This window comes from Rhinichthys klamathensis, unplaced genomic scaffold (genome assembly GCF_029890125.1).
Source record: "Rhinichthys klamathensis goyatoka isolate OS25496 unplaced genomic scaffold, OSU_Roscu_1.1 h1tg000403l_1, whole genome shotgun sequence".
NCBI lineage: Eukaryota > Metazoa > Chordata > Actinopteri > Cypriniformes > Leuciscidae > Rhinichthys > Rhinichthys klamathensis.
Window position 1 is genome coordinate 409,284 of NW_026606904.1, and position 13,427 is coordinate 422,710.

Genomic DNA, 13,427 nt, shown 5'->3' on the forward strand with positions numbered 1-13,427 from the left:
GTCGTTCTCCCGCGGCCCTCACTCGTCCTGCTCGCCCAGTAAACATGACTCGTGTCGTTCTCCCGCGGCCCTCACTCGTCCTGCTCGCCACAGTAAACATGACTCGTGTCGTTCTCCCGTGGCCCTCACTCGTCCTGCTCACCACAGTAAACATGACTCGTGTCGTTCTCCCGCGGCCCTCACTCGTCCTGCTCGCCACAGTAAACATGACTCGTGTCGTTCTCCCGTGGCTCTCACTCGTCCTGCTCGCCACAGTAAACATGACTCGTGTCGTTCTCCCGCCGCCCTCACTCGTCCTCCTCGCCACAGTAAACATGACTCGTGTCGTTCTCCCGCGGCCCTCACTCGTCCTGCTCGCCACAGTAAACATGACTCGCGCCGTTCTCCCGCGGCCCTCACTCGTCCTGCTCGCCACAGTAAACATGACTCGTGTCGTTCTCCCGCGGCCCTCACTCGTCCTGCTCGCCACAGTAAACATGACTCATGTCGTTCTCCCGCGGCCCTCACTCATCCTGCTCGCCACAGTAAACATGACTCGTGTCGTTCTCCCGCGGCCTCACTCGTCCTGCTCGCCACAGTAAACATGACTCATGTCGTTCTCCCGCGGCCCTCACTCGTCCTGCTCGCCACAGTAAACATGACTCGTGTCGTTCTCCCGCGGCCTCACTCGTCCTGCTCGCCACAGTAAACATGACTCATGTCGTTCTCCCGCGGCCCTCACTCTTCCTGCTCGCCACAGTAAACATGACTCGTGTCGTTCTCCCGCCGGCCCTCACTCGTCCTGCTCGCCACAGTAAACATGACTCGTGTCGTTCTCCCGCGGCCCTCACTCGTCCTGCTCGCCCAGTAAACATGACTCGTGTCGTTCTCCCGCGGCCCTCACTCGTCCTGCTCGCCACAGTAAACATGACTCGTGTCGTTCTCCCGTGGCCCTCACTCGTCCTGCTCACCACAGTAAACATGACTCGTGTCGTTCTCCCGCGGCCCTCACTCGTCCTGCTCGCCACAGTAAACATGACTCGTGTCGTTCTCCCGTGGCTCTCACTCGTCCTGCTCGCCACAGTAAACATGACTCGTGTCGTTCTCCCGCCGCCCTCACTCGTCCTCCTCGCCACAGTAAACATGACTCGTGTCGTTCTCCCGCGGCCCTCACTCGTCCTGCTCGCCACGTCCAAGTGATCTGAGGGCGCGGGCGCTTCGGTCTGTGCGTTACAAGAAGTAAAAACGATATAAATACTGTTGGTTTTCTCACACAAACCGCTCGTTTCGTGTCTTAGGCCATCAATGTGTACTTACATTTACGAGTCATTAAATCATGTTTAATTTGGACTTCTCTGTGCATGCTCTTTGAGGTGGTGACCATAGACCTGCATTATATGACTGACAGACAAGAACGGTTTGTCCTAAAAATATCAAAATTGAAACTACTGCGGAAACAAAGACACCTTCATCTTGGATGCCCTTGAGGAAAGCTAAAACATATCAAAAATTAATTTCAAAGTGAAGTTTTAGTGAAGAAGTCCTGCACTACAGAAGATGAACTGAAGACCACCAGAAAATTCACACTGGAGAAGAAGGCCATAACACTTTTAAGAGATGTGAATCTGATATAGGGCCCTATCTTGCACTCAGCGCAAATGACTTTGTACACTGACGCATGTATCATTCCTATTTTGCACCCGCGCAAAGCGGGCTTTTCCCTCCACAGACGCACGTCGGTAAACTATGAAATGAACTTGCGCTCCCTGGGCGGGTCGGCGCAAAAAGGAGGCACGTTTCGGCGCAAACATTCCCTGGTGCTATTTTGCAGTTCCAGAAAAACAATCCGCCACTGACCAGAAAAAAACTAGTCTAAAGTCAGTGGCGCGTTGCGCGTTGTTCATAATGCTATTTTAAGCGCGCATGCTTGGCCATAATGTAGTGGGCGCACAACGCGCATCTCATCAACACAGATGCAGCAGTTTTTATTTTTGCAAATCATACATTATAACAAGGAAAAATATTAGCCTAACACATGAGGGAAATCATTGTGGTGTCCATGAAGATGTAAAAAAAAATTGTATTTTTTCCTCCCACGCCTGTTTAACCGACGCTAATTTGGGTGGGTTTCTCCCGTCCCCATACAACGTCACTTCTCTGTCTTTCACTGCCCTGACAAGAACGTCGGTCTCCTCGGCTGTGAACCGCTCCTGGCGCGCGCCTGGTAAATCCGCCGTTATAATAGCAATCCGCCATGCAACATGCGCACCTGCTCTTAAAGGGTATGTTGGATGACGCTCTGATTGGTTTATTTCACGTTACGCCCAAACCACACCTATGAATAATGAAGCTATTTCAGACCAACCCCTTTTAAACTTGCGTCGGGCGCAAGAGTCATTTATCCCGCCGGTAAAATAGCAACAGCGCCCAAGACCCGCCCACAAAGTTACTTGCGCTTCGCGCTTGATACTTGCGTTTCAGATCGTTAAAATAGGGCCCATAGATTTTTAACTCATTCTTCATTGTTTTTCATTAGAACATCTAGTTTATCTTCCACTTTGACTCTTCCATGCAAACACAAGATATACTTACATGTATCTTTGAAACTGGACACTTTTCTTCTCTTCTTCTCTTGAGACGCTTTGGCTCTTATAAGTCAGTAAATTTATTTATTTATTTTATTTTTATTTATTTTTTATTACAGGGACAGTGCATATTAATAAACATTTCTGTCAATATGCCAGAATTAGCCAAAAGGCTATTTTTCATCTGCAGTCCCGGCCTAGACAGATGGTAAAAAGTCACCCTAAAAAAGAATAAAATTACATATTTACATAACAATACAAAATTTAGAATACAGAGATCTGTATAAAGAGAGAGATCTGTCTCATTCACTTTTACTTTATGTTTGTATTTGCTTCATGTAATTAATGATTAATTTTTAATTATTTTCTGCTGATTCTGCTTGAATTAGTTATAATTTTAGTTCTGAAAGTCATGAAGTATCCTGATATGATTGCTTTTTTGAGCTTTCCATGTTTTCATTTTCTCAGTAGAGCTTTTAAATGCCTAATAAATGATATTTCACCCACATATGACTGACATTGAATGAGATTGCTGTCTGTCTACATTATTAACAGTTTCATATCCAGTATCATATATACATTTCAAAGAGTTTGTTCTAGTCAGTTTGAAGTTCATTCACACACAAGGCTTCATGAAGTCAGAACAATCACTATGAGCTCTAAACAACACCAGACCCGGCTCCAGCTTTGAGATGTAGGGTGGGTCAAGTGAAACTCACTGTAAAAAAGAAAAAGTTAGTTCAACTCGAATTTTCAAGGCAACCGACTGCACAGAATTTTTGAGTTGAAGATATCAACTTAATTTTTTAAGTTTTGAAGGCCTACAATTATTAAGTTGCGTCAGCTAAGTTTTTAGAGTTCTGACAACTAAGTTTTTTTAACTCAAGTTACTGGAACTTTCAAGTCTGTAAAAGCTTACGATTTTGAGTTCAGATTACCATCACGTGTAATAACTTACCCCCCCCCCCACACACACACACACACACATTAAATCATCCACTGACAGTAAACCAGTTAATTTATGCATGTTTATTTGAACGACTTTGGCACAAACAACTTTACAATTCCACAATGTAAACAAGTAATCTTAGACCCAAAGCAAAATCAGGTTTCAGAACCATAATATGGGCAGTTTTTTTTTCTTTCCGACTCTTGTTAAGACCTTACAAATAATGCAACTATTGCCAAAGATGACAGAAAAACAGTGGTATAGTGCCTAAGTATTAATTCAGAAATGTGTAAATCCCCAGCTGAAAAAGCCAAATTATCTGAACTTTCTGAATTATCTGAACTTTGAAATTAGCCAAAAATGAAAACATGCAGGCTATAACAGTAATGGTGAAACACAGCTTGCTTCTACTGAACAATCAATACCGTAGTCTCTTGACAGTAATATGACAGCTACACATAAAAGATTTGTTTTTAGTCAAAATAAAGGAACAACATAAAAACTATAAGGTGGTCTATGTGAAGACTTACAAAATATCCAAACATAAATGAACAGATATGATCAAATAAATCTTCCCCATGGAAAATGAATCACTGGTTTAACAGCTTGGTCTTGAAGCTCCGGACACGCTGTAAGCAATTGGTGGACATTTCCATGAAAATGTGCTGGATAGTTTCAAAGGTATACCTGATGTCTTTAGGGAACTCCATGTTGAGGGCATAAAGCAAGCCAAAAAGATACGCAAGCGCAGTCGGGGTGTCTGGGATGTCTTTCAGGACAATGGTTTCCTCCGACACAAGGGCAATATTAATGAGTGCGTCATCATCATTATCAAGCACTGTGAGGACCCCCATCTTGATGCCTTTCATCTGTTTGTCATCTGTATCAGTTGCCTGACAAACAAAAGACACCCCTGAAATAATGTCCTGTAGAAAACTAGTCAATAAAGAGTGATGTCTATTTGTGTATGGCCTCTTTGCTATAGCCTGGTAATACCAGACTCTGCTACTTCACTTTGCTTCGTAGACAGAGTCTGGAATGGCATAATAGAAAAGTGTTTTCTCTCTCGCTAGGGGGCGCTTGTCTGAAGTTTAAAATCATTGGTTAAGCCAATCAGATAAGTTTATTTATGACGTATGTTATGTGCCGACACAGCCGCATCGAACCACAGACATCATGCATCGAACTCAAATCAGTGATCGAACTTCCACTGTAAACCTGCTGTAAACACTTGATGATGCGAGCGAAATACCGGAGTGAACATGGCTGTAAACGAATTTTGCAGATTATGCGAAGTTAATCTACGCATCCACGGTACAATCAGGGCCTCTAAACTGATATTTGACAGTAGAGTCATCTCGAGTCTGTCGGAAATGCTCCAACTTAATTGCAAGATTACAGCATGTCATGGCAATATTTAAGACCTGGAAAAGAAAGGAGACACTGACCTGTCAAAAGGCTCCCCAGTTTCTCGCTGACGATCAGTAATAGTTGATAAATTAAACTTTTCCCAAAGGGAGTAGGGCCACAACATCACCTCCATTCAAAATGTTTAATACACACTCTTCTTGTTCGGGCTTCAGTTTGCTAATGCCGGGAATATTCTCCACAACAGAGCGGATTGCATCCGCGTCTCCATATCCGCGGTCGTTTTCGATTTCCCTGACCTAATCTTAAACTCGGCGCTTAGCGACTACGTCACGGCTTTCAGCCCGCCCTCTGTTCGTTGATTGGCCGGCTGTTTTCAGGCCGGAGGAAAACGGATAGATAGGCCGCTGTCTCAGACTGAGTACAGAAGCGAAATGAAATTGAGCGGAAGTACGAAGTCTGACTATATCTTTGCTATGCAACACAACTAAAAGCTGAAGGTCTTCCAAGCTGCACTCACCAGGCATCTAGAGAAAAGCTTCCCAGTATTCTCCCGCAGAAATATGGGAAGACCTTCCACAGCTGCCTGTCTGCGATGACTTGTGATGTCAGATGTCTGTTTTGGAAGAATATAAAGACAAACAAATACTTTTGTTTAGCTCTGTGAAATGCACTTGTGCTTGTACTTGTTCCATTTGTATTCCCATTTCTACAATTGTGCATGTAGGCAGATAAACTAATTGCAGCCTCTGTTAGTTTGTTAGTGTTTCTTTTTGTCTTTTATGGATAAGTTCACTATTTTGCACTTTGAGCCCCCTTTCTGGGTTATCTTGGATGAAATAGAGTGTTTGACGAACAGTCACGAACACCACTAACCAATCGGTGAGTTGCACATCTTTGAAAACGAACGTTTAGGGTTGATTTAAAGACAGGTTTGTGAAAGCATGTAGCTAGCCATTCTGAAGCATGGCAGGGCCTATTCGAAATCAGCCAAAAAGCTCAAGACTGGACCAATAGTCACAATTCTGGTGTCAAACACTCTATTTCATCAACCCAGAGAGGGGGCTCAAAGTGCAAAACCGTGAACGTATCCTTTAAATATTACTGTATTAAATAGTCAATCAAGATGGAACTCGCTCACCAATGTAGCTGATGCAAAAACAGAATTAAGTTATATTACATCAAAAGTGCAGAGTGCTAGCTTGGTAGTTCCTTCTTGATTAATGGTTTAAATATTAGTGGACAAACTGAAGAAAAGGCCTTGTAGTCAATATAACAACCTGCATTTCCAAAAGGGTTTCCATCTCTCGACTAAAGGCGCCCTTCCTGGCACGATACAATTTCAGCAGACGAGGGGTGAACATCTCAAGGGCAGCTTTAAATGTTCCCATCAGGTCCTTGGTGGTCACACGAGTGAACTCTTGACACATCTGAATGAAACAAATGCAACACAAATACAACAAGCTGATAGTGTGAAGACTGCAAACTCAAAGCCATAATACAAATGAACCTACAAAACACTATTATGAAAAAAACATAACACAAATGCACCAAGTTCAAGAAAAAAAAAAGATGCCTTACCTGTTCTTCAAGAAATAGACCGGGCCACCTCTCCAGAACCTCTGAGACCATGGGCTCCATCTCTACAATCTCCATTCTCCTAAGGTCCATCTTCTGTCTGATGAACTCCATGTCCTTGTTTTTCTTCTTCATGGCTTCAACCAGGGAAGACCTCAGGTCTTCCAAGTCATCCTCAGTGTAGCTTTCACGATGATCTGGTACATGTTTTTTTTCCTCACCTCGTTTTGTTTTTTTCAAGGAAAACCTTCCCTCCGGACCACCATCCCCATCATCATCATCTCTTCTTCGCCTGTTGACACCATGATCATCTGCCTCCTCCCTTCTTGATCTCCTGTTGACACCAACCTCATTACATCCAGCTTGACGTAGTTTTGATCTGTAGTTCCCCATCTTGTATTTTATGCTGGTTGTCCATCCCGCATATCCAGTACCACCACCAGGCTCTTTGAGGCAGGGATGTTTGTTGACAAGTTCAGCAGCAACAGAATCGAACTCATGTTTTTCACAGTATATCGAGTGAGAGGTTTTTCTCCCTCTCTCTGTTGAGTGACAGAGGAGCAGTGGAGAGCTGTGGGTGTGTCGTCACTCATATCTTTGCGTGAAATATATTTTTGGTTTTAGTGGAGCCGTAGCGAGCACGACGACAGCTTCGAGATAGGGTAACAGGTAGTCTTACTGGGCCACGTTCCAGTCAGTATTTCATACTTGTTGTATTGTCCGACAGCAGAAACAAAAAACATGTGAATGAGAAAAACGTCATGAATTCAGCTCTATCAAAATACTGTGTATGAGCACAGAGCCCCAACTTTTCATGCTGTTTTTAGCTAGATACACAGACCGCAGAGAAGAGGCAGTGATAACTGAAGACTTGCATGTTCATTTGAACACAGTTGTTAACGTAAATTAATTGGATTCAACATGGCTGAATTAATAAATAAAATGATTTTAAGTGGTGTAACCATATATTTATCATAGTAATGCTACATAAAAGCCAGACTAAAATGGTAGCTAGCAAACAATAAGTACTACTTATCTCCGAGAGTTATAAATAAATATGTTTCAGGTTCAATATGATTGTTGTGGTAGCGAGAGATATTAGTCTAGTCATCTACCCTGAATCTTGTTTCCGGATGACTGGACTAACCTAAAATGATCAATACTGGAACAACAAAATGCAGTTTAGCATCTAACTATGTGAAATAAGCAGTAATGTGTTGTGTACAATAAGTATAATACATAGAATATGAAAGATATGAAAAAGCTAAGGTATGAAAAGTAGGCCCTAATTTATTGAGTAAACAGTCAATGTTAGACTTTCAAATTTGTGTTGTTGTCCTTTAGAGGCAGGAGCTAGTGACGATGTCAGGAAGACAGTGAAAATTCAAAACTGAGTGGAAGGAAAACTCCCAGTTCAGGGACTGGCTAGGAGACGTGTCTGGAGATGTGCATAGGGCATATTGCAAGCTCTGCAGGAAGTCTTTTGATATCGGTAACATGGGAGTCTCAGCACTCAGGAGTCATGCACGGGGACAAGGCCATGTCAAGATTTCTGGACAGTTAAACAGTGAAAGAAGAATGAAAGATTTCATGAGGAAGACTTGTCTGAAGTCCAGTCTGAAATTTCCAGACTTCAACAGACACACGTGTCAGTCAGTTTTGATGTGTTTTTTTTTCACATAAATGTCTATAACTCCGAAGCGAATTGAGATATATTCACCAAAATTGGCACACACATGCATGGGCTCACTCTGAGGACACATGAAAAAAATTGTGGGACTGAGCCTCTTGGTAGCGCTATAATAGAAAAAATCATGAAATTCCCATCGACTTTCTATACAGTTTTGTGATGTAAAATGCTATACTTAATGAATGCATTGCTGTAACATTACGAAACTCAGAATGTGCCATCATCACCATGCCCTGAAGGTACTGATTTCCAGACAGCGCCACCTTCTGGTCAAAAACTAGATTTAAATTTCCAAAAATGCTAATAGCTTTTAAATAAATTTGCCTATTGTAATGACACTGGTCTTAATAGATTCCTTGGGTCACTCCGAGAACACAGATACCAAGATTGACTTATTTTGGCTAAACTTCCTGTCCGCCATTTTGATTTTGATTCAATACCTACTTTTTCAAACTCCTCCTAGAGTAATGGATTTCGTGACGATAGGCAAAACCGTTTTCGTATACCGCAGCATTATATTTCTGAAAATATCAAAAATGAAAATTATTTTGCAGCAAAGTGTGGTCTAGCAACTCTCCATAGACTTTTGAGCTGGAAAAAACAAAAACTGGTCCGGCCAATCAGATCGTGTAGAGTTGGTGGGCGGGCTTAACATAATGACGGCAGAGTTATGACGGTTCCGCGTGATTTCCATAGGTGATTTCCCTCTGCTTGAAAACAAAGAAGATACTGCTGGCGAACAGCGGTCTTTCGAATCGGCTTTGGCCACGACTCTGGATGACTTGGAGTTAAGAGAACGACACTTAAGTCATTCCTAAAAAAGGAAGATGTGTTCAGAGTTTTGACGACCGGATACAGCAAAAGTTTAATATACCAACTAGCTGGTTCATTGGTGGAAAAAAGCATGGGACTCACTCAGCCACAGCCGTTCGTTGCTCTGGTTGGTTATAGCGCTATCCTATTGCGTGCCGAGGGAATTTGAAAGACAACCGTTTATCCCGCCCCTCGGATTGAGGTATGCCAATTGTGAGTTCCCAGACCTAACATCTTGATGTAGGTCTGGCTTACCAGGCTAAATTCAAGCAGAATCAGCAGAAAATAAGAAAATGGACAATAGCAATGAGATGTTGATAAAATGAGTAAAGAATTTAATCAATAATTACATGAAGTAATACACACAACAACAGTGCGCTTGAGAACGCAAATCCTGACACAGGTTGAAAAAAAAAGGGTATCTCTGTGCAAACCTCAAAAACGCAAACCCGCAGAAACGCAGACGGCGTGCACATGCGCATCACATATTTAGTCCATATGTATGCGCGTTTGAAGACAGGTTTTAAAGACAAACACTTTTTTGAGTTTCTTCATGTTTTTTTTTTCAATGCACTTTAAGTGTGTTGTCCAGGAGACAAGAATATAATAAACTTGACTATTTCAGCTGCAATCTCCACTTTACTCAGTTCATTATCATAAAGTCCAGGTGTTTCTTCTTAACTTTACGCTTCTTTTCTTCTTTTCTTTTCTCTCTTCAGTATAGTGTTTCCAGATGAGCTTTTCCAATCAGTTGAGACTGAAAGGGAACATATAGACACAGAGATCGATTTAAGATTCAAACTCTCTTCAACACAAAAACATGCCCTGTGTGAGTTCCTGTGTTTAATGTTGATCACATGATATCCACACGATTTCAAATGTGACATTGATTTTATACAACAGTTCAACAAACGATGGGTATTAATATTAGTCAAGTCAAGTCACCTTCATTTAGTGCTTTTAACAATATGGACTGTTTCAAAGCAGTGTTACAGTGATAATAGGAAACTAAAGTAACAGAGATTGTTTTGGCTTTACAGCAACTCTAGAATAAAATTATTGTCCAGCTAAAGTTAGTTTTGATTGATTCACACGACACCGTTTTAACAGAAAACCTTTAATGCGATCCGGCCGCTCATTTGCATAAAACAGTAACTGGTGGCTCTGAGAATTGTTATCGCTTCCGCGTAGCCACGTGAACCGGAATTAACCCGACAACGTTTCATCTGTACAGAGGTAGAGGAAAGGAGGCCTTCACAAGGGAGAGACTAGTTGACACTTCAGGACTGCATTGTCGTCATGTCCAGACGCAGGTCCTTCATCAGATCTAGGTATTATCAACTGGCCAGAATTTTGAGATAGCAATAGACGTGAAGGACTATAATGCGTCAAGAGCTCGCTCAAATACTGCAGAGCTAAACCATTTAGTGCTTTGTAAGTAATCAGCAATATTTTAAAATGTATACGATGTTTAATAGGGAGCCAATGCAGTGTTGACAGAACCGGGCTAATATGGTCATACTTCCTGGTTCTGGTAAGAACTCGAGCTGCTGCGTTTTGGACCAGCTGTAGTTTGTTTATTAAGCGTGCAGGGCAACCACCCAGTAGAGCATTACAATAATCTAGCCTTGAGGTCATGAACGCATAAACTAATTGTTCTGCATTTGTCATTGAGAGCATTGGGCGTAATTTAGATATGTTTTTAAGATGAAAAAATGCAGTTTTACAGATACTAGACACGTGACTTTCAAATGAAAGGTTGGCATCAAAAAGCACACCCAGGTTCCTAACCGACGACGAGGACTTGACAGAGCAGCCATCAAGTGTTAGACAGTATTCTAGGTTATTAGGTGAGGACGTTTTTTGTCCAATAATTAGAATCTCTGTTTTTTCAGAATTAAGTAGTAGGAAATTACTAGTCATCCAGTTTTTTATATCAACAATGCATTCCTTTAATTTTGTGAATTGGTAAGTTTCGTCGAAGAAATATAGAGCTGAGTATCATCAGCATAACAGTGAAAACTAATGCCATGCTTCCTAATGATATCTCCTAAGGGTAGCATGTACAGAGTGAACAGCAACGGTCCTAGTACTGAGCCTTGTGGTACGCCATACTGAACTTGTGATCGATAAGACATCTCTTCATTTACTGCAACAAACTGATAACGGTCAGATGAGTATGATTTAAACCATGCTAGTGCAATTCGACTAATGCCAATATAATTTTCGAGTCTATTTTAAAGGAACACTCCACCGTTTTTTTACATGAGGCTTATTCACCATGTCCCCTACATTTAGATAGGTGGGCAAACCCATTTTTGTCTCAATGCATGCATTGTTTTAGTTTGGCAGCGCTGCCGCTAGCTTAGTTTAGCACAATGAATGGAATCCTTTGTTGCCAGCTAGCATGTCATGAGTAAAAGTGATAGAAAAAAAAAAAAAAAAACTAACTACATCTTGTGGCTTGCGTATTCACAACGAGAACAAATAGCAATGCAGATTAAGACTAGGCAATTTACTAGGCAGAGATTGATTTGGGACTATATTAGGGTGAAGCACAGGTGAAGCACTGCTACTTGGGTGCAGAGATATCACGCAACACCTGAAATCCATCACGTTCGTAAAGTCACTGCGCTCAAGCCAGCCGCCACCCCGAAATGCACTGTCAATCTAGCCGGAGTAGCCGCCACTATATTTTATGATTCGCGCATACACTAGCTATTACGGTAAGACCATCAGACGTCATCTGAATTGAAAACAATTGATCTTCCGAAGAAGGTGATTTCACATTCAATTATTCAGTCGGTTTTATCTATCTATCTATCTATCTATCTATCTATCTATCTATCTATCTATCTATCTATCTATCTATCTATCTATCTATCCATCTATCCATCTATCCATCTATCCATCTATCTATCTATCTATCCCAAAGTAAGAGCCCTCCAAAGTTCATAAATACGCTGTTTTGGCTATACATTCATAAAATCATTTAAAAAAAATCCTAGTTTCCACAGCCCAATTTCACATCAGCTGGAGAGTACACCTTCTCACAGTGTCAACTGCACCATTTCTGGACGTTCTGATGTTGTATTACAAAGTGTCCTGTGCTCACCACACACCGGCTATAGGGGGAGAGGAGAGATGTGGCTATAGGGTGATGTGTGGCTAACTTACACAGAAGAGACTTTGTTGCTCAGCACATGCAAATAAACTACTTACCGTGATCTCAGACTGTGTTTACGTGGTTTCTCCACTGTGTGGATCTTCATGTGTAGCTTCAGGTGAGTTTTAATAGAGAAACTCGTCCCGCACTGATCACACGTGTGCGGCTTCTCTCTGCTGTGGATCCTCTTATGTCTTTTCAGAGATGATGACTGATTGAATCTCTTGTCACAGTGTGAACACTTGTAAGGTTTTTCTCCAGTGTGGATCCTCTCATGTGTTTTCAGAGATGATAATCGACTGAATCTCTCGTCACAGTGTGAACACTTGTAAGGTTTTTCTCCAGTGTGAATTCTCTGGTGCAGTTTAAACAGTTTACTGTAATAAAAGTCTTCTCACACTCAAAGCACATGTACTCTTTCACACCAGTGTGAGTTTTCTGATGTTTATGTAAATATTCCAGCAGTGAAAAACTCTTTCCACACACAGAACATGAATGCGGCTTCTCCTTCGTATGAACTCTCAGGTGTTTCTTCAGGTGTGATGACCTAACAAATGTTCTGCCACACTGATCACATGTGAACGGCTTCTCTCCGGTGTGGATCATCATGTGAATATTAAGGGATGAAGATTGACTGAATCTCTTCCCGCATTGATCACATGAGAACGGCTTCTCTCCGGTGTGGATCCTCATGTGAATATTAAGGGATGATAATTGACTGAAACTCTTCCCACACTGATCACATGTGAACGGCTTCTCTCCGGTGTGGATCCTCATGTGAACATCAAGACATTGTTTGCTTGTGAAACTCTTTCCACACTGAGTGCAGGTGAAAGATTTCTTGGCTCTCCTTTTCTTTAAAAATGTCTGTTTAGTCTTTGAGCGACTCAAGGGTTTTCCTCCAGGTTGGACATGATGTTCCTCCTTCTCTTCACTCAGTTCTTCTCTCTCCTCGCTCTCTTCCATCGGGTCTGAAATGAAAGAAAAACTCTCATTTATGTTCAAATTATTAGTTTTAAAACATTATAGGCACGAATCCCATGTTTCTTTAGCAAGAACTATTTTGATCCATGACACAATTATCTAACAAGATATTAACATTAAAATATACAATACTGCCATGTTTCGACACCAACTTTGAGATTGATATTTATTTGACTAAAACGTTTTAATTATTAATGGCCGTTCACACTAGACTTTTCCTTGCACTGACGCATGTGAAAGTGGGACACCAGAAACACAAGCTCCAGTGAATAACCCTGTGAGAAATAACACAAGCGTTTAGCATTCAAGTGTAGT

General features: G+C 41.8%; 1 pseudogene; it reads right to left on the bottom strand.

Annotated features, from left to right (window-relative positions):
* Positions 1-12,180: 12,180 nt before the first annotated feature.
* On the bottom strand, positions 12,181-13,098 carry LOC130070349 (gastrula zinc finger protein XlCGF7.1-like; annotated as a pseudogene).
* Positions 13,099-13,427: the final 329 nt, after the last annotated feature.